The sequence below is a fragment of the Neodiprion lecontei genome, chromosome 5 (genome assembly GCF_021901455.1).
Source record: "Neodiprion lecontei isolate iyNeoLeco1 chromosome 5, iyNeoLeco1.1, whole genome shotgun sequence".
NCBI lineage: Eukaryota > Metazoa > Arthropoda > Insecta > Hymenoptera > Diprionidae > Neodiprion > Neodiprion lecontei.
Window position 1 is genome coordinate 6259272 of NC_060264.1, and position 20042 is coordinate 6279313.

The 20042-nt window shown below is 40.5% G+C and overlaps 1 protein-coding gene across 1 annotated transcript in view; it reads left to right on the forward strand.

The window, feature by feature from the left end:
* The window catches only part of LOC107221174 (alkaline phosphatase), a 244915-nt gene that overhangs the window by 120241 nt on the left and 104632 nt on the right, over positions 1-20042 (forward strand). The window contains exon 5 of the mRNA XM_046742377.1: positions 11071-11276. The gene's annotated coding sequence lies outside the window, so the exon portion shown is untranslated. The remainder of the gene's footprint in view (positions 1-11070; positions 11277-20042) is intronic.

The window sequence follows — 20042 nt, forward strand, 5'->3', positions numbered from 1 at the left end:
AGGAAACGTAACACTCTTCACGCGGCTCGTTTGCTCGCCAAAGACAGGCCGCAGCTTTGGCGGTGCAACTCGTCGGTTCTAAGCACATCTGCGGGGAGCTCGGCGTTCTATAAACTTATAATTCAAGCGAGTAACCGTCTCTCTCGCGTCATGCTATTTTTTTTTTTTTTTGTTATTACTATTTTCAATTTTGTTTGAAATGTTCTTTTCCACAGTGTGGGGAAGAATATCTGTCTGAAAAATTTCTCGACACTTTTCCGCGAGTTTTCCCTTCGACGAAGGAATTCGTCGAGGTGGTGATACCTCTGCGACAGGTGCCAAGAGGTCGACGGATCTTCCCGTGAAGCGGCAACCGAAAGTTCGTTGAAAGCTTTTCCTTATTTTCTTCTTCTTATTACCTGCTGAGAAGAAAGTATCTTTCGCTTTGCATTATAATCACGGCCCGGATAAATATATGTATTAAAAATGACAAAACATGCACGTATAATATATACTTATGGAAAAACTGTGGAATAAAAAATAACAAATATTGTCGAGTAGACTACATTTTATTTTGACATAATTTACACATACTCGATAATAGTTGTTATTTATTACTGTATATTTTTTCTACATTACATGTGCAATGTGCATACATAATTTGCTATTTGTAATGCGTCTTTATCCGAGCCTTAATTATAATTATTACGAAGAAATATTCTCATACTTGCACTTGATACGTCGCAGAACAAGTTTACACCTCGTACAAATACACAATTGATACAGTTTTTTATGTAAGGAATATTTAATGTTCGAACATGTGAAATTCTGTATTTGTTAAATTCTTATGAAATTATGCACCGATCGCGCGGTGAAGGAAGTTTCGAACACGAGCAGAGGAAACTGAGAAAATTTATCAAACTGAGGAAACTTTGCAAAATGGAATTTTAATCGCGCGTTCTAAAACCGTGCGAGATTCTCAACATTCTAAAGATTGGCGCGTTGCGAAAAGTCGCACGGAGCAATAATAATTTCGTCGAAAGTTAGTTCCGAACTGCGTGCAGCGCGATATAGCTCAAAGATAAGCGTAGCAGTTCCGGAAACTCGGTGTGGTAATGGATATTAACGATTTCCGGAATGGACCCATCCTTTTCCTGAGAAGTGGGGATCGGTAATCGTCCCCAAGCGTCGCCGTTAGAGAGCCCGTTATCGTTGTGCAAAACGACACGCGATCCACGTATCCTAAAAATTCTCACGCGTCGCGAATTTCTTAATCCTTCCGGAATCGTGTTGGAATTTATTACAACCGGCCGTCGCTTTCCGAGATGAGAGGAAAATCTTGGACCGACGGTAAGTTTCACCTCCGACATCCGAGCTTCTGGAACGCAGCCCGTCGAGGTGGAATCGGAATATCCTCCCGCCTTCGGGATCCCGGAGGGGTTGAATATCGGTGATATCCTCACCCGCGGGCGCGCCTACATTCCTGGTTATATAACTTATGACGTCGGTTATACGTACCTAGGTACACAAACATTGGCTGCAGCCGGATAAGCTTTGACAGAGTGACCCTGATATCGACCGGGAAAAGCTCTGCGGGAACGGGGGAATACACACCTAGTGCACCGGGAACCGGCGGTCGGGACTCGTATCTCCGGTTTCTCCCGCTCTCAAAGTGCCTGCGGTAATAATTTATGCCCTAGCCGTGAAGCCATTTTGTTTTATCGCGTAAATACCGAACAAGCGCAATCCGCCGCACGCCTGTCGAATACAAAACCACTTAGAATTATACCACCTACGCTCTAAGACTCTCTCCGCTTAAACCGGCGTAACGCTTCTTACACCAGGGGGGTAAAAACCGCCGGCGATAAGGGAGGAGGAAAATCCCGAGGTGTTTCGCCCCTCGAATATCAATCCACGATTCTCGCGCGTGTAACCTCGCGGTCAGAATTTTTCACTTATACATTTCTCTTGTATATTTTGTCTGTTATCGACACTCTCCGTTACCCTCGAATTACGTACACGGGGTTTCTGTCTAGACGTCTAAGCCGTATCGTATACCAGGTCATCGTATACTCGGTTATCCGTATCTTAGACCAAAGTTCAACTACATATTCGGGAAAAAATTCTCAGAGGTGTTGTTAGAAACGAGCCGACTTGAACACGGATACCGAATTTTTTTTTTTATAAACGCGACACCGAGCGATCAATAATAATGACGATGATAACGATCATCAAAAAATTCGCACAATTTGCTGCTACTCAGCTTTTAATCAACGGAGGGTCAAAATTATCTTTATTAAAGACCGCTTTTTTCTTTACAGAACTTTTCACCTTACCGTTCAATTGTTCTTAGTTTTTTGAAAGTTCGACTTTTCCAAGCGGAACGAATTTACTGCTCACCGCTATATATTTCTTTCACTACTTGCTTCGATTCCTTCAGTTTAACACCTCTAAATATGTATAATATACGTATATGTACAACGTATACGTATACACACATACACACGTCATTCTGCCGCAGAAAGTATTCTCGATGCCTTTGCCGAATGTGCAACGTATTTCCACGCTGCTATTCCGCGGACCGATTCTCCGACTCTTAAGTGCCGAATCTACTTCAAACCTGCTTCCGACCGCTGCAGCTGAAACGTCCGGCGAGCCGTATGTTCGTCTATGCAGTGGACTTTTCGATTATGGATTTAAAAATTTCTCCGCAGCCTGCGGCATCTCCGCCATTTGTTGAAATGCCTCTGAGGATCTCATTTCGTTTTCACAAGAAAGCTTCGAAACGAGGAATTGGAAATTATATGCGATCTGGAAATGTTGAAAGCCAAAGTTTATAACGTCAAATTTGATGAAAGTTCGCAGTGAGATCTGAGATGAACTACTGTAATTCAAACTGTAAAATCCAAATTACGTCTAACCATCTGTGAAACGATATTACACGTGAAAAATGCAATATTCTAGTCTATTCTATTCAATATTCTACGCAATATTTTTATCACTTTTCATGGGCTCAAGTATGAATTCGTTAACCAAACGCAAAAGATTGTATGTGTTGGTAGATGCGACGTTTTGGTCCTGATGATAATTGAAAAAATGATCTACTACGGTAATTACATAAGGGTGTGGCCACCAAAAATTATTATCGTTAGTCCTATCATTCCGATAATTGACGATTTGTATAATCGGTGTTCAAAAAATCGACATCCTCGCTGTATAACTTTGCTGGTTTCAATTTTTACGCATTTTAGTAGTCTTTGACGCGTTAGCAACAAACAAACTCGGTGGTTTTACGACTTTTTGCTTTTATCTTGGAGAGTTTCTTTCCAAGATTGCTGAATTTTTGCAGATTTCGATTTATCTATGCGTCTCAATGGTTTTTAGAGCCTGAGGGAAAACAAAACGGTGCTTACTAACTTCTGCTTCGATTTTTTTTTTTTTTTTCATGTACGCTTATTAATGGAATAGGTTTGTATCTGCTTAACATACGGCCTTTCACCTTTATATTTTCCAACGCTTCATTGTCAATTGAATCATACGTTTTCATTATTCTCAGAGCGAATGATGGAAAGAAGAAAAGAAAAATCATGCGCCCCTTTGCCACTAAAATCGCATACTTAGTGATTACGACCCTATGCCATCGGACACGCGATATATCATCGATAACTGCGAACTCTTTGAACTTTGAAATCAGCGCCTTTTCATTGCGTTCATTTTCTATCGAGAGTAAATTATTTGAGAATCAAACCCCATCGATCGACGTCACGCTACAGTAACAACATCGAGTCCACGTCGCGTTTCGTAGTTTTGTTTACCTTTTTGTAATATGAAGAAAGAAAAACGAATTGAAACTAGAGTAAATTTGTTCTACTCCCCGAAGCATAAACTCGTTGGTAACATAGATTTTGCTTCAACTTAAACATACAGTGAATAGAGTTTACATTTGTCAATAATGAATAATGTACCACGTTTCTCTGAACCTACCTGCGGATGAAAATGAACTTTTGACTAACGCGTACCCGCTTCGTTATCGCGATCGCACATCTGCGTACTCTTGGCGATTTTTAATCACTTGCAATTCGTTAGATTTAATTTTCAACTAAACACTTATCGCCGGTGTATCGATAATGATAGGCAATTTACGATTCGGTTGTTATAAAGGCGGACGCGATCACTATTTTACAATCCGCGAAATTTTATTGCGGATTATTATCGTCCTATGCATGGCGCGGCTGGATGTTCAAGGTACGATAGTACCTTTGTTCCGGGTCTAGCACCTGTTCCTGATATCAATTGTTCGCGTGCAATGCCGAGTTTCCACGTCAGAGAGCACGAAATTACGGTTACTATAAACCCGGGGCTTGTCACGTGTCCTGTTTTGAAACGCCGGCACAGATATTGTTACATTCAATGTAATCGTCAAACGGACACGCAGGAGTTCACATAGAGGGTCATTTATACGTTTCTCATCGGTCCCGCTTTGTCATAGCCGTTGAAAATTTTCTGGCTGGTTCGTGGTTACATACGTGATTAATTTCTGGACGTATAAATTATTCCCATATACCTCGCGATTCCGCGCACGGAACCGTGTGTAACTACAACCATGGTTACGCACGAAATTTCCGGATATTTCCCGTATTTATTTAGGTCCGGGAGAAATTATTTTCAATTCCGGTGTATATTGTTTGTTCATCGCAAGATTGCAAATGTCGTGCCAATTAATTACTGATCGATACCGCCTTGTGTGCCTTGCAAGGACAAATTACAAATTATTCAACCGTGCTGTACCTTGTGCGATATGTTTGAAGAGGAATTTTACGGCTGTATAAACGATTCTGTGAAATTGTTTAGCGGATGAAAACCAGAAATGCGTTACCGCAACTAAACTTTCACAGTGTCAATATATTTATCAATTGCTGTCATTGAAAAAATGTGAGTTTCGTACGAATTTAATGCTTGGGATGGTTTCAGCCAAAAAGATACGAGGCTGAAGTTAGTAACGTTAAAGTAACGAAACGTCGGGGGAAAACGACGTCATTGTGGTGTTTCCGAATGACTCTCGAGATAGGAGTTTACTTTTCGAAATTTATGAGTATAATGTTTAGTTTATCATGGTTTAGTAAATTTCGGATAATCCTTAATGTGCGAAGTAACGATTCTTCCGAAACACGTACAGTTACTGCAACGTTACTAACTTCATTCTCGTAAAACGATAGAAACTAGAAACTAGAAAATCGTCGTTTAAAACAACCGTGGAAATATGAAACAGTTTTTGAATTCCGCAAAAATTTCCACACTTTGTAAGAAATTCTGAAGTTTGTGAAACGAAAATCATCGGTACTTTAAAGAATTCCCTTAAATCTTCTCGGTATACTTGCTTCTCTCTGCAGCAGCAGCAACTTTCAATGAGAATATTATTCTCGATCCGATTCCGGTGTAAATTCAGTCGGGTATACACAGGTTTGATAGAAAGGCGTCTCAATTTTCTTTTCCAGCAGCTAGCTGCAGGAGTTTTGCAGCGACGTGGCAGCGGTTCGATTCCACGAGAGCGAAGAGTTCCGGTTCCGGTTCGTCGAGTTGAACGGCAAAGGATGTTACCCTGTACAGACTCGGAGCACGAACTCCAATTCTTTACAGTTAGCCACATTTCAATGCTTTCGGTTTTCTATGCGGAAACTTGCGCGAGCTTTTCGGCTTAAGGTAGTTTTCTTTCTTTATTTCCTTTTTTGTTTCACATTGTATTTTCTCACTCGTTCTAAACGGAATGGTACAAAGACAATGCTCCGTGAAACTTGTTCGCCTCTGGCGTCGTTATTTATTTATTTGTTTATTTGCCTCTTCGCGCTTTCTCATTTTATATTTATATTTGTTTGTATCAATGGTTAACCATGTCAGTCATTTGGTGCGAAGATATAAGAAGCGTGATGTTAAATTTGCACTTTGGAATACGATTATGGCAATTAATCAATCGGTATAATAATCTATGAGATTGTTCGTAGCAGTTGTGGAGTCATACTCAGGTGCTGCACATAATTGAAGCCTTGTTAGACTTGATTACGATAAATTGCGAATTGTAACAACAGCGAGACATTGTGGTATTAATGCTTTTTCAATCCCAACTAATCTTCTAGCTGAACATAATCATTGATCAAATTCTGATTATTGATTGTTCGAGCAGGGTGGGGTTGAAATTCCGAATTCGAAAGGTTCCGGAAGAGCCAAATTGGGAATATTGTTGGTGATGAAGGTTTAAGTAAAGAAATCAGACTTCGACGAAGGATCAAACTTTCGAATAATCCCAACACTCAAGGTTCCGGAAGGTCAAAGTTTCGAAATGACAGAATGCCGAAAGGGCGTAACTCCGACAAGTCAAAGTTCTGAAAGTGCGAGAATGAGAAAATTTAATAATCTTGAAGCTTCGAAATTCCGGATGACTGAAGATTTTCAGTTCTGTGAATTTTCTGGCGCGGTGAAATTTCACTACTTTGTTCTTTCTTTGCTTTGGATTTTTCACATTTTTACATTCGGAATCCTGGTTATTCCGATTTTTTCCATGCACTCGATGATTAAACTACGCTGAGTGAGTATATTTTAATTTTCGGAATGTTACTCAATCGAAACTTTGTTCGTCGAAATTTTCCCCTATCGTAACTTTACTCTTCTGAACTTTGCTCTATTCTGACTTGAATTTTCGGAATCTAACATTTCGGAACTTTGAGCCGTCAGGTTTCCGACCACTCGAAACTTTGTTGTTTCGTAAAAGTTTGATTTTACTTCAAGTTTCGCGACCAAATAATTCGGAATTATGCGCTTTTGGAACTTTTCAAATTCGGAACTTCAACCCTTCAACCCCTTTTCAGCAATTTCATTCGTCGCGATTCCCACACTACGAAACAGCTTATTACGGGTTACCTCATACTTGAATTAATCGAACATTACACAAATGATTCATCTCTAAACTACCCCTGTATTAACAGCGTTAAGCGTAGCGGAAGTACCGTTGAAAGTGCGATCATGTGAAACGTGATTCTTTTGTCCCTTCACTCACAATCGGGTATAAACGTGCAGCAGCAGCAGCAGCATTGGCAGCGTCCAATTTTCAGCGAAGCTCTTTTCGATGATTGCTCTCGTGCTATACGCTTCCTGGAGTGGAGGCCTAGATCCAGCACTAAATAGTGATTGAAGTGCTGGAACGATGGGATCGTCATTCGGCGAACGGGGAAAAGTATAGCTTTCCGAAAAGCCAACGAAGATGATTATACGTCTGTTCACAAATTCCTGTAGAAGATTTTTTTCTGATACGAAGTTTCATGTGTTTATTTATTTATTCTTCTTCTTGATACTTTTCGAAGAATAGAAACGAAGAAAAAATAATCAAACAACATACTCTCTCACATATATATAATATTAATGTACGATATATTTTCGGGCAAATTTTTTTTTGAAATAAAATCGATGCACATCTCTTTGTTCTGATTGTAGTTAAATTTAATAATATCTTTATTAAACATGAAAGGTAATCGAATGACCGTTCGTATCGTTCGATAATCCCTGATATGACGTATTAACTACGTCATCAATTATATCTAGAATCGTTTGATAATGCGGAATAGTCATTGAGGTGCGTTCATCTATGGTATCGAATTTACGATTTAGCGAGTTTCAACAGCTGCCGATATTGTATATTGGAAAATTTAGCGCAGGCACGTACATATCGATCGCATTTTCATATTTATCCTACATTCAGCTCGGTTTCAGAGCTTTGAAACACCCCCCTTACAGAGCGCTACATTGCAAGCGATAAGTCGACTAATCGAAATTAATTCAACGTTCACAGCGGCTCGATAAGCTTTGTCGCATCCTATCTCGCGCGATCGGCTGATTCCTTTTACCTTATTGGCGCACTGGGATTTTCACTAATGCCTGGAAAACACCTGCGTGCACAAGCGTATCGTACATGCATACAACGTACACGTTCTACCTCCAAAGCAACTCGCTGCCATTTCGCCATTACCGAGCTACACGGTTTCCATTACGATATTAAATTTAGCACTTGGCTATTTTCCTTAATTCGGGATATCCTGTTTGTTTTTTTTTTTTGTCGTTTTTAAAAACCACTTCTTACTCATACTTAATACGGATGTTACTTGGGTCCGTTATACTTTCACCATCTTTTATGGGGCCTTATTCCCGGATTTTACTGGCCTGTTTGTTCTAACTATCTTTAATTTGTTACTGAATTTAGTATTCACGATCGGTGATGCAGAATTTATACTCGGTCCAGATTCTTTCCCCGTTGTTCATTAAATTCGTAGTAATTTTCCCAAAAATTCTTGGCTAAATGTAGTACAGAAAAGTATGAGCTTGAAAAATGTACAATTAATATAAGTTGAATCAATTTTTGCAGAAGCATTATACTTTTGTTAGAAACTTCTGTCTATATTGTACACGTATGCGAATTAAACGGAATGATCCTGATAATTTTGAAGCTAAACGAAATCGGACAAAAACCGAAATATAACGTCGCACATTACGAATCTAAAGTAAAAATTTAGACATGCAAAACACTGGGTATACAATGAGAATCTCTGAATCAAGTACCTTCTGCATCGTTGTCCCTTATTTTGAATTCACATGTTTTGGGACTTCGAATTTCGATGTATGTCGGATGTTGTTGAAATTGAAAAAAAAAAATTATCTTGCGGGATGCCTTAAATAGGGCTAATTTTCTCGACCGCAAGTTTCTCAATTAAGTAACTTTTTGCACTATTGTCCGCCATTTTGAATTCACATGTTTTGGATTGAGATTCGTAATCAACGATACGAGAAATTCCCGATACTCGAATTTCGAGTGAATCGGATGCAAGGAAAAACGTCTACCTGAAACGGATAACCAGCCTTACAGAATTTCACTCAGCCCTGATTATCTTGACGCGCAAAACTCGTACGGTTTTTTTTATGAAAGATAGATATTCGAGGGTTAAGATGATGGGAAAGAAATCGCCGGTGTTATTAGTCGGTAAATCTCGCGGGATTCCTTGATTGGGGCTAATTTTCTCGACCGCAAGTTTCTTCCCCGGTGCTTCTGCAGATACGGGTGCGTTAAAATTATCTCAACGAGTTGGCCCAATAGAGAGCACGGAACGTCTTCGCGTACGTTGCACGTACACGCATGCAAGTGCCTTCGTACACACACACAAAGGACGCGAAGCTCGCGGCACTCGGTTAATGGCTGCAATGGGAACTCGACATCTGCTCGCGGGAGTTTCTCCGCCCTGGATGGTGGTTTCCTCCCGGTTTTCTCTACGGCGTCGACGTCATATCCCAACACCGCACTGCTCCAGAGCCTTCAGCCTCCCGCTACTTCTCTTCGCCTACTTCGCCGCAGTCATATACCGGCGTGCATGCAGCACTTCACCATCCACCTGAAGCAATTATATCTAATTACCGTGGAGCAACTCTCATTAATATACCAACCACCGGGCCGCGCGGTCCCTCGCCTCCTACCGCCCACCGAAATAGCTTTGCGAGTCTCGATCCTCGGCCCGACCTGACCCAGACACCGAGTTTAACTCGAGCGAAACCCACCCGCCCAGGTTCGACCGAACTAAACCAGCCCCCGATTTTCACCGGGGACCAAAAACCCGTATCCTTGGCATAGTTTCACGCCAGTCGCAATCCACGTGCGCGTATTAAACGCCACCAAGAAACTGGGTTCGTTGTATCTTCGTCGGGGTTTCGTTACAAGGGTTTGCACCGAAGGAACGAATTATACGAAGCTTCGATCAAGGCGACCGGTTAAACTTCGTTCTTGACAAGCCGGTATATCGGAAAATTGACGGATTCTAATTTTTTTCGACACAGGTCGCTTCGATTGGTGTCGATAGTTTGAGCTTCGTAAATTGTAATTTCGTCACTTTCCAAGCTTGATCAGCTTATACCGTTGTATGGATTTTGGAAAATGGTTTTTTGTTTTCGGATGATTTGTTATTGCGATGGGTTTCAACGGGAGAATTATTTTTTTCTATCGTTCGTTTGCTAATAATTCAGGAAAAATTTTTATTTACAGACTTTTCACACTAAAACGAGAATTGTATGTTTTCTGAGTAAAATTATTTCCAAAGAAGCTCGAAAAACAGTTTTTTCGCGATAAGTTTCATCGCCGTGAAAAGGGAAGAGTCTGTCTGACAAACTTCCACGATGATCTGAAAAATGGTCGTGTAAAAAATCTAAAACTGACAGAACTTGACACCCAAATGGAAAAGTTTTCAGAAAAGTACTAGAAAAAAAAAAAATTTGCAATTATTTCAGAAATAAATATATAAACTGGGAAAAAGATAATCATTTATTTAGAAAAAATAATAAAAATGAAAAATTATAGGTCTGTCGATAAAACATTGAAAATCGACTTATTTCCGGTAAAACCGAAAGTTCAAATTAAGCGGAATACGGTGATTTTTCACGCTCATCATTTGACCGTATAATCCTGTAAATTTCAAATATTTTCATCCAACCGTTTCCGAAATCATCGCGGGAGATTGTCAGGCAGACCGACGAACCGAAATTTTCTAAAAACATGTTTTCGGTATCCTGGAGGTTCGAAAACGATGATTCGTTGAAATTAGAAAAAATAATTTTTGCCCGAATTAATAATTTGGTAATTTTTTTCCTGCCTCACCGGAGCTTTTTTAGTCGAATGTAACTGGATCAGTTTCAGTGAGATATCTAAAAGCTCCGTTCAATTACTGTTTTCTTTCAACTCTTCTTTGACCGGACTATCGTTCCGCACATCCTTAAATAATCGGCAACAAGTGCCGATAGGATTTCGACGAGCCTCCTTTTCCCCCAACGTTTGCCCACTCACGTCGAAGGCGAGGTATAATCCGAAAATTCCCGGATCACGCGATTATAGTAATCCAGAGAATTGCATGAGGATCATCAGGGATGTTAGCACAGACCCGAGGATCTGCGAAAGAAACAAATTACCAACATTGGGCGAGGAATCGACGCTGTTAAAAATAAATAATAAATATTTTATCCAGTTCCTTGGTTCTTTTTCTAATTCTTTCCTTTCATTATTTCTATTTCCAGAACAAGTTTGGATCGTCTGATTCTCACGTTCGATGTAAGAATACTCGTTTGAAGCTGCTCAACGAAACCTATGCATATGAATACTGAAACGTTTTCAAGAAGCACCTCAGTGAATTCGACCACCTGCAGGCAAGGTTGAACCGTTCTACGTCTACTTGCAGTTTAATTAAACCGGGAACGCCTGCACGGGATCGCTTCGATACACGGTACATTCCCATCTATACCTACATATATGCATGATTCCATTACGTTGCCAACTATTACGGAAAATTGTAGCTTAACATGCCGTCGCCTTGCCCAAAGGTGAGTCAAGCCAAGTGTACCGGTTACTGACTGTTCTCGGTTGTATCCGATCCTTGGCGTTCTAAGATTACCAAAAATAAATTTCATCGGAAAATTCACAATTTCTGCCGTGATTTTATAATTATGGAAAATAAATGGGTCAATAATTGGGTCTAAGCTTGTCGATAACTGGTAGAATCGTCTTGCGTATCGTTACTGTAGCAGGATCGTCCGACTTACCGAGAAAAATTGAGTGACGTTGACGATGCCGCGTTGCAGACCGGCCTTGAAATTTATCGGCGAAAGTTCTATCCGGCTCAGAAACGTGTCGACCTACCGATATTGAATCGGGTTTTTTTCATTTGAAATATCAATTACCCTTGCGAAGCTGGAGGTCGTAAGAAACGACATTGACAGCAGGAAATTCTCACCTCTCGAACATCCCGAGGAGACAGACGCGACCGCGATAATTCCAGAAGGTTTCTTCTGGTTCTTTGATCCTGAAAATTCGGTGAAAGGAATTGATTATCACAGCTAGAAGTGTGCGAGCTTGCAGCTTCCGGCAACTTCCGTACGAATCCACGGATTATCGAGAATCCTCAATGAAGGATAAAAGTATGATTACACCCTGTTGCAGGTGCGACGGGTGCGCTGAAAGGAGTTTAGCTGCCGCATCGCTCGTTATTGCAAAAGTTCCCGCGGTCTGAGTCTTGTTAAAATTCCGTAAGGGACTCCTGCAGAGGTCCCGAAGGACGCTCGCGTCTTCCCGTACGGTTATATCTGCACCCACGTACTTCTGGACATCGTTTTTCGCGTTTTCACGTCCGGTGTGCACCGGGAGACTAACTTGTAGTCCCGGGACTCTGCTAGCCGATAGATTTCCTGCGGCACGCGGTTTTTCCCACCGGGATGCTTCGAACCGCTTTGCTTTAGTAAATAACGCCCGGTTGCAGCAGATTGAAATTTACAGATACTACACGTGATTCTCGGTTGGTTCTACGGGGGGTTAGAGGTGAGGAGAAGTATCCGCGCAGGCGTGGATTTTCGACTGAAACGGTCTCCATCGCCGTAAAGCGCCAAGTATTATAATCGTTCAACAACTAACCACAATCGCGCTAACAAGCAATCAGAGTTCAATCTCATTAGCGCATTCTTTTAAATGTGAATTCAGGATTCAATGTGATTGCCGCTTTTTTTTGTTTATTGTCAAATTTTTGCTACAGCAACGCCATCCCAATTCTACTTTATTTTATGTATACTTTCTATACACGGAGATAGTCCTCCTTAGAGGGTGTCCAGTAATTACGTGATTAACATGGGGGGGGGGGGGGGGATTCAGCAAAATCTCATAAAATTTCATTTAAACGGCGAGGGGATGTGAATGAAGATCTCGCGTCAACTTTTTAATTAGATAACATAGATAACAGATAACATTTTGCAGTGCAAAATCAGTCCCGGGCAGATACGATATTAAATATTAGGTATTCGGTGGTATGAGGCAAAATACCTAAACATATAAAATTAGTTTATCCGTGTGAAAAAAAATTTTTTAAATTGGTTATTTTGCCGACCGTCGCAGTGACCTTCCCCCTTGACATGTAATCACTTGCTTGTGAAAGTATCTCAAGGTTCGTGAATAAAATCGAAGACTTGAAACTTTTTCGAATAATTGTAATATTTTTTTTCTCTTCCAATAGACAATATAACACTGTTATTGTACAACGAATGGTGATAAATTTGGAAAACATTCAATGTTTCTTCGAAAACGTGTGGCATAAAAATTTGAATGAAATGATAGAAACCGTTCGTTCAATCAGTTTATCTGATCTGTACATTTCTGTTGCCACTATTATTATTTTTATTACTAATTTGTTTAGTAAAGATGTAATTTTCAAATTTATTCTAAAGTTTGACGCAAACGTGATGAAATTGATAAAACATGTAGCAAAATTTCACCGATCATTGCGGTTTCGGACGAAATTCAAATGAAATTTACCGGTAAAGTTTTCGTCCATATACTTGTATCTGAACCAAGGATCAAACGCTTTGTAGCACAATGAATTCTTCCTTTTCTCTCCCCCTCCCAATCGCTCGTATTCCGAAGAAGACGAAGAAAAAGAAAAAAAAACCAAAGTAAAGAAGAAGACTGTTGAAGGTTCGTCCGAAGCAGACCGCGTGTTTTTCATTTTTCTCTCTTGTTACTTATTTCTAATATCAGAGGCAAATAAACGACCCGTTCTCGGCAATATTGAATTTCAGCATGAATCACGGAAGCAACGGGGGGAATAACCTTTACTTTGGAAATTTCCTTACCTGTGAAATGACATTTTGGCCTCTCTTGGAGAAGCTTAAGAGGCGGAGCAGCCAGTGAACGATTACGAACGCTGCTTTCCAAGCTTTAACCACATTTCTCGAACTCTCGTCGCTGGAAACGTTGGATGTTGATTTTAAAAAAAGTATAAGCTGGTAGAGACTCAGGGGGCTGTTTATCCTGACGAAAAGTTGGCAAGCCGCCAGTTGGGTTCCGTAGCTTTTGCTTACGTCAGCTGCAAACTCGGCTACCCTCCAGTGTTGTTTCGTTAACTCTCTCATTTCGCGCACCTTCACCGAACCTTCGACCCGTGCCAGATGCGGAAGATTTCGACCCTTTGAACTCAGGACCCCGACGATGCGGGTCGATCTCATCTCACCTGACTCCTCAGATTTATGAAAGGATCTTCTAGGTACCTGAAGATCGCACAAAGATCTACAAACATCTACGTATACATACATAGTTTGTTTTAATTATTACGCAACGATAATTGTCGAGATTTTCATCGTTGTCACTTAACCGTTCTGCCCAAAAAGCTTATGGGATTTATGAAAAGCACTCTGCTAAATACCTGCCAAGGTAATTCGAGTTACAGTCGCGAGATCTGCGTTGTATTAGATGTAAAGTTATTCTCGGTCAAATCAGCGAGTTTAGACCAGTCAAAATTACCGGTGTTGGAATTTTATTTAAAAATTCCTACTTCGTGTCACATTTTCTCCCTCGCAACGATGTAATGACTTTTACAACGATAGCTAAACGAGTAACACAATGAATTTTTTTCTTGTTTTATTAGACTGGTTTTACAATTTCATTTTGATATTCCTACTCTCACAATCAGTGTTACATTTAACCTCGGTAGTTCTAGTCTTGAAACACCGCGTATTAAAATACCGTGGGTCCGAGTTAAACGGTGCGTATCGATAAGAGTGGCCGTCTTGGATAAGCATCGGGGTGAGGTTAATTTGAAAGAAAAATCATCTCTCGGATCGACGTCGAGAGGGGATAAGGACATGTTCCGGGAGCGTCGTTTAGCGGGTATTACAAACCTCTTGGGGCGATATTTTGGGAGAAACACGAAGAGGCTGAGAGCGGAGGCGTTCAAGATGGCTGAGAGGGCGTCGCGCCGCCAACTCTAAAGCAAATTGATTTCGTGCTGGCTGTTTCTCTTCTTCGATGGCTTTGAACGCGGCTCTCGAGGCCGCAGGTTCGAGGTCTCCGAAATCTTCCGAGAGGCTAATTTCTTTACCGCAAGGATGGGGCGAGGGTTGCCAATTTAGCCGCCCCCTAGAATCCGAACGTCGGTCGGCCCTCGTTCCCCGATTATAGTCGCACTCGTTTCTCTCCTTTAACTCGAAATTAATTAAACCCTGCCGTATATTGATCGGGCAAGACGGAATAAAATCCCTCGGGTATTTGAAAAAGGGATCCGCCCGATCGTACCAAGGGTGGATCGCCAACGGCGGGCGCCGATGACAATTGATTCGGTGACGCCGGTCCTCGACTGCTTTGGAAAACTCCGAGATACCCTGATTAATATCCATCAATCCTCTCTCCACGATCCAGGAAAACGCCGCGAACTGACCCTGGAACAATGCCCCGTCGTGTCGGAATCTCGACTCATTTTCAGCGCCGGTTATCGCGACTTTTTCTATTTTCAATACTCCGTGTAACTCCCGCCAGCAATTGGCATTTCTAATAACGCGGGTATTACACTTATTATTATTATCATATAATTCTTCTGCTGCAGGAAACGTTCGACTGGTTCTCCACCATGCACAATTTTCATTCAAGCGATATTACATATATGTATGTATATGGGACATTCCACGTCGAATTAGCAGACCGTGTACTTCACCTCCTTCGACTTTTAACATTTTTTACTATCATGTTCTTACCGACCCAAAATATTCTCGGGATTTGTTTCGGATTCTGTTCAACGTCTCGTGAAATTCATAAAAAATCGCGGAAAATTTCGAAAACTTCATTTTTTTTTTTGAACCTGAAAAAATGAACACTGATTCTATGATGTGAAATGTAATTTTTGAGCACCTCACGATAATGGGATGTAATTTTTTAGACTCATTGAAATAGAAGAGGATGAAGTATACGGGCTGCTAATTCGACGTGGAATGTCCCATATACACGTATGTGAATACGTAGGGAAATTGTTCATCAAGCTAGTTTTTGTGGTTTGCGAATGAAAACTTTTTTTTTTATCGATATTGGAGTTGAGGAAAATTGTATAAAGAGCCGCTGCAGCTGGTGAATCGCTTGAATGGCTCGCTTCTTAATCGTCTGCCGGATATGAGGATTTGATATAAAATAGCGTCGTTTTGGAGACAATGCTTTTATGTAACTTGCGCGCAAAAGCTGCGCGTGAAAATTTAATAAATCGGGAAGAATACGCGATAAATAATCGACGCGGGGAGCTCGTGTTTCCAGTTCGATTCGCTTCCTCGGCCCATTGTTCAATCTTGGAACAAAAACTGCAGGCTATGATGCATCCGTATTATTGGAAAAAAAAAAAAACGAGGCTCGAATCGCCGGGGCTGACAACCAGGTTTCGGACGGACGTTCTCATCGCTCAAACCGAAGGCAAAGAGAGAGAGAAAGGTGGAAAAAAGTCGGATCAACCTTTGGCCAATCTACGGTGAAATCGGGAAATAATAAAACCAAATTCACGAGATCATTTTGCGCGGTTGGTTGGCCGAAAGTCGTACTTTTCGTTTATTTCATTACGATGTGACCGTATTAGTTGAGTATTTATTTAATTAATGTATCTGCGAGCAACAAATATGTCTTAAAAAATACGAAAATCAAAGATACGTGGACTATGAAGGAAAGCTTTAGATGCGAATATGATGAAAATAAAGTGTTTCGGTAAATTTTGTAGAAAATAGTTCTATGATTGGAATTAACCATTCATCGTAGAGTGAAATTTAAAAAAATCTACCTGCAAGCTTTGAACAAATTTGAATAGATTCGAAACGCAGCACCGATATGAAAGCTTTCGTTTAGCTTACAAACGTAACAATTTGGTGTATGCTCAATTATCCGACTATCTCGCAGTAGAATTATTAATCCGTATCAATTTTCAACCATTCAATCCAACTCTCGAAGCAAAGTATAAATTTTCACACCGTTTAAGTTTGGTAGCTTTTCTTATACCTCAACGCAGATCGGCGCCATTTCCGCCCAGACCTCGAAGCAGGCGAATAAGATCGTCGAGGGTGAATCAAAGCTGCCGAAAAATACCGTCGAGACTTTAACGACAATTCCGGTGATCAGGAGAACCGGGTAAATCGATATTTGGCGATAGTAATTCCAGGACGATGTTTGGGAGCCTCGATGAGCGGTCAGAATCGCTTTGGCCTCCGCGATGCTCGTTGCTACGAGCTTTCTGTGCTTCCAACATACCGCCAATATCGTCAGCTGATACGCGAATCTCGTTACGTACTTTACCGCGACTATCGCGTCGCTTTTTAAATCCAGAGTGTCGAGAAGCGTCGCGTACTGAAAAGTTAAATTAAGTATATCGCAATTTAGCACAGATGCTGAAAATGCGTGGCGTAAGAAAGAAATTCAGGAAAAATCGGACACATGTTATTCTATTTGCGAAAAACGATTCAAGCATACACGAGCTTTCGAATTACAATTATATTATACCTCGTTTGAAATGGATCCGCTGCTCGTCGCGCAATGGGCGAAAGAAACGGTGACGTGAAGAGTTAAAACAACATTGGTTAGGTAGAAGATAAACGGTAGGAGCTCTCTTTTTGTTAAAACTGAATTGTATACGAGACAACCAAACAGTTTAGACATCAGAGAGACGCTGTTAATCAAAAGTTGGCTCATTCTCAGTGTTATTTCTATCTCTCTTCCTCTCTTTCTCTTGGACCCAGTGTCGCTGCTTGCTGCGGCTGAGCTGCGGTGAAAGGAATATTTATTAACGCGATGTTACATGCGGCTGTGGTATACGTATCGTATAAGGTATAATAATTCCAACTTGCGATTAGGCGTGAGGAACAGCTTGTATGTAAAGGGGGTTGAAACTCTGCCAAACTCACCTATAATTATATATAAATATAAATGCCTTACCGTGCGCCTATATAATATCTATGTGACGACTGCAGCCTTTAATCGCAAGGTTGAATACGAATCGTACATGTCAATAGACATAATTTATCTTTATACACCGTTGTAATGTAAAAATTTATAACCCGTATCGTGCTTTTCGTCTGAAATACTCATCGCGACATGTTTTTCGACCCCCGTTATTCAATTCGTTCTCAATTTCGTCTCGTTTGATATATTAATTCCGCATGAAAGCTTCTTAAGGGGGGGGGGGGGGGGGGGTTCAAGTCATATCCATTTATAGTAGTTTTTTATTTTAAAGAAAATGAAAACACATAGACCAATTTGCGATTGAGGGCCTTCTTATTTATAGTTTCAAGAAAATTTTACAAAAATATTTTGGGATTGAAATTCAACAATGTAGCTACGACGACGAATCGATAAACAAGTTTAAAGATTGTGTCCAAATTTCAAGTCGATCGGATAAAAATTTTCCGCGGAATCTGCGCCACCGGTTTTAAAGACGCGGTCGTTTGCTACGTATATGCAACATACTACCATTTTGTTATTAATTTCAATGAAAAAATTCTAAAATGTTCTTCAAACTATGAATAACAAAGTCCTCAAACTCAAATTTCTCCGAGTGTTTTCATTTTCTTACAACGGGAAGAATATTATCGAAGAAATGAAAATGACTAGATAAAAATTGTCGGAGAATCTAAATTCGCGCGATATTTCATTGAAAATTCCTTCCGCAATCTTCTTTAAATTATACGTCACGACGGAATTCGGGTGATACGAATAATGTAGGACACGAAATAATTAACTTTCGCAAATTTTTTGCACAATCCGCAAGAGACTGCAAAAAATGTATCGCATCGCAGCGTTTCTCTCGGAGCGTTTCGTTCGACTCTAATTGTGTTTATTAATTAATGGAAAACTCGACTGGCCTCGCAGAGTGAGAGCTGCCTGTTCAACTCAAGCCTCTGAAATCTCAGAGGATCAAAACCGCAGCGCTGATGGATCTACTTGCTTTGAGCAGAAGCTGCCGGGTTCAGAATTCGCTGCCACGTTTCGGGCCCTGCAGCGGGACGCAATATGGCTCCGAGTACATTATATACACGTACCTGTGTACGTATCTACATATGTATAACTGCAGGAGCCTGGGGTCGAAATTCGTTTCAAGCCCTGCGTGTATATTATTCTTTTTTCGCAAAAATTTCGGACGAGACTACCGCGTAATTAGAAAATGAAAGGGTCGTATATATTTATAAGTGTGCAGGGTGTACGTTTGTTTAAAATATTTTTCAAACCTCATTTTTCTTATTCGGTATATTTTTAAATTCCAGCTTTTTTGCAAAAGCTCGATTGCCCCCGTTGTGAAAGAATAACTACCGACTGAAGAATAATCAATTTTTATACTGCTTGGTTCTTTTGTTTTAACTCGTGCTTCGTTCTGACTTCGTAATATCCCGATATAGAAATTTCTACTTGAAGGGACAGTGCGAGGACATTTTACTGACGAATATAAGGTTTTACAACGAACGATCTTTGTTCTATAAATGTATATCGTATAATTTTTTTTAACATCCTTACGAACGCTATCAATTTTTTATGACAACGACAGAGGTGTAACAAAAAACTCAATGACAATAATTATTTTCTAGCACAAGAAACAAAAAACTAATACTCGCATGTTTAAACAAAATTTTGAGTACATCGACAAACTGTAATAGTTATCGGAATGAAAATCGAGAGAATTATGTGTCAGATAATTTGTTGGTGAATTTATTTTCGGTATTCAACCGAGTCACGTATATAATTTGAAATTATGTTTGGCATACCGCACTTGTCCGGTATTATTGAACGTATACCCGAGCTTCACGAAGGATGAAATCAAATCGATGATTTATTTTCCATCGCCTTCCAACAGTCCGTAAGAACTTGGAGCTAAGAAAGAATTCGTCCCTTAACGTTACGACGGAGTAAAATTTCACTCGCGACTGGCGCCAGGCGAAAAGTTAGGCGTTAAGCCTCGAATTGGGAGATCAAATTATTGGCTTTTCCTTTTTTCATCAACAACCGAAGTATCGCTGTCACTTATTCACGTATTTAGCTGTTACGGCCGGTTCTTACCAGGCCTCAGAATGTCGCGTACAATGGGCGGAAAATTGCTGCGGATGAGTAACAGCTTAATTCGAACTTCCATTGAATATACGTGTGACAGTAGAATTTCGCTTTGACATGAAAATTACCAGAATACCATGGAACGACCGCAAATTCCTGCTCTTGATACGTCATATCT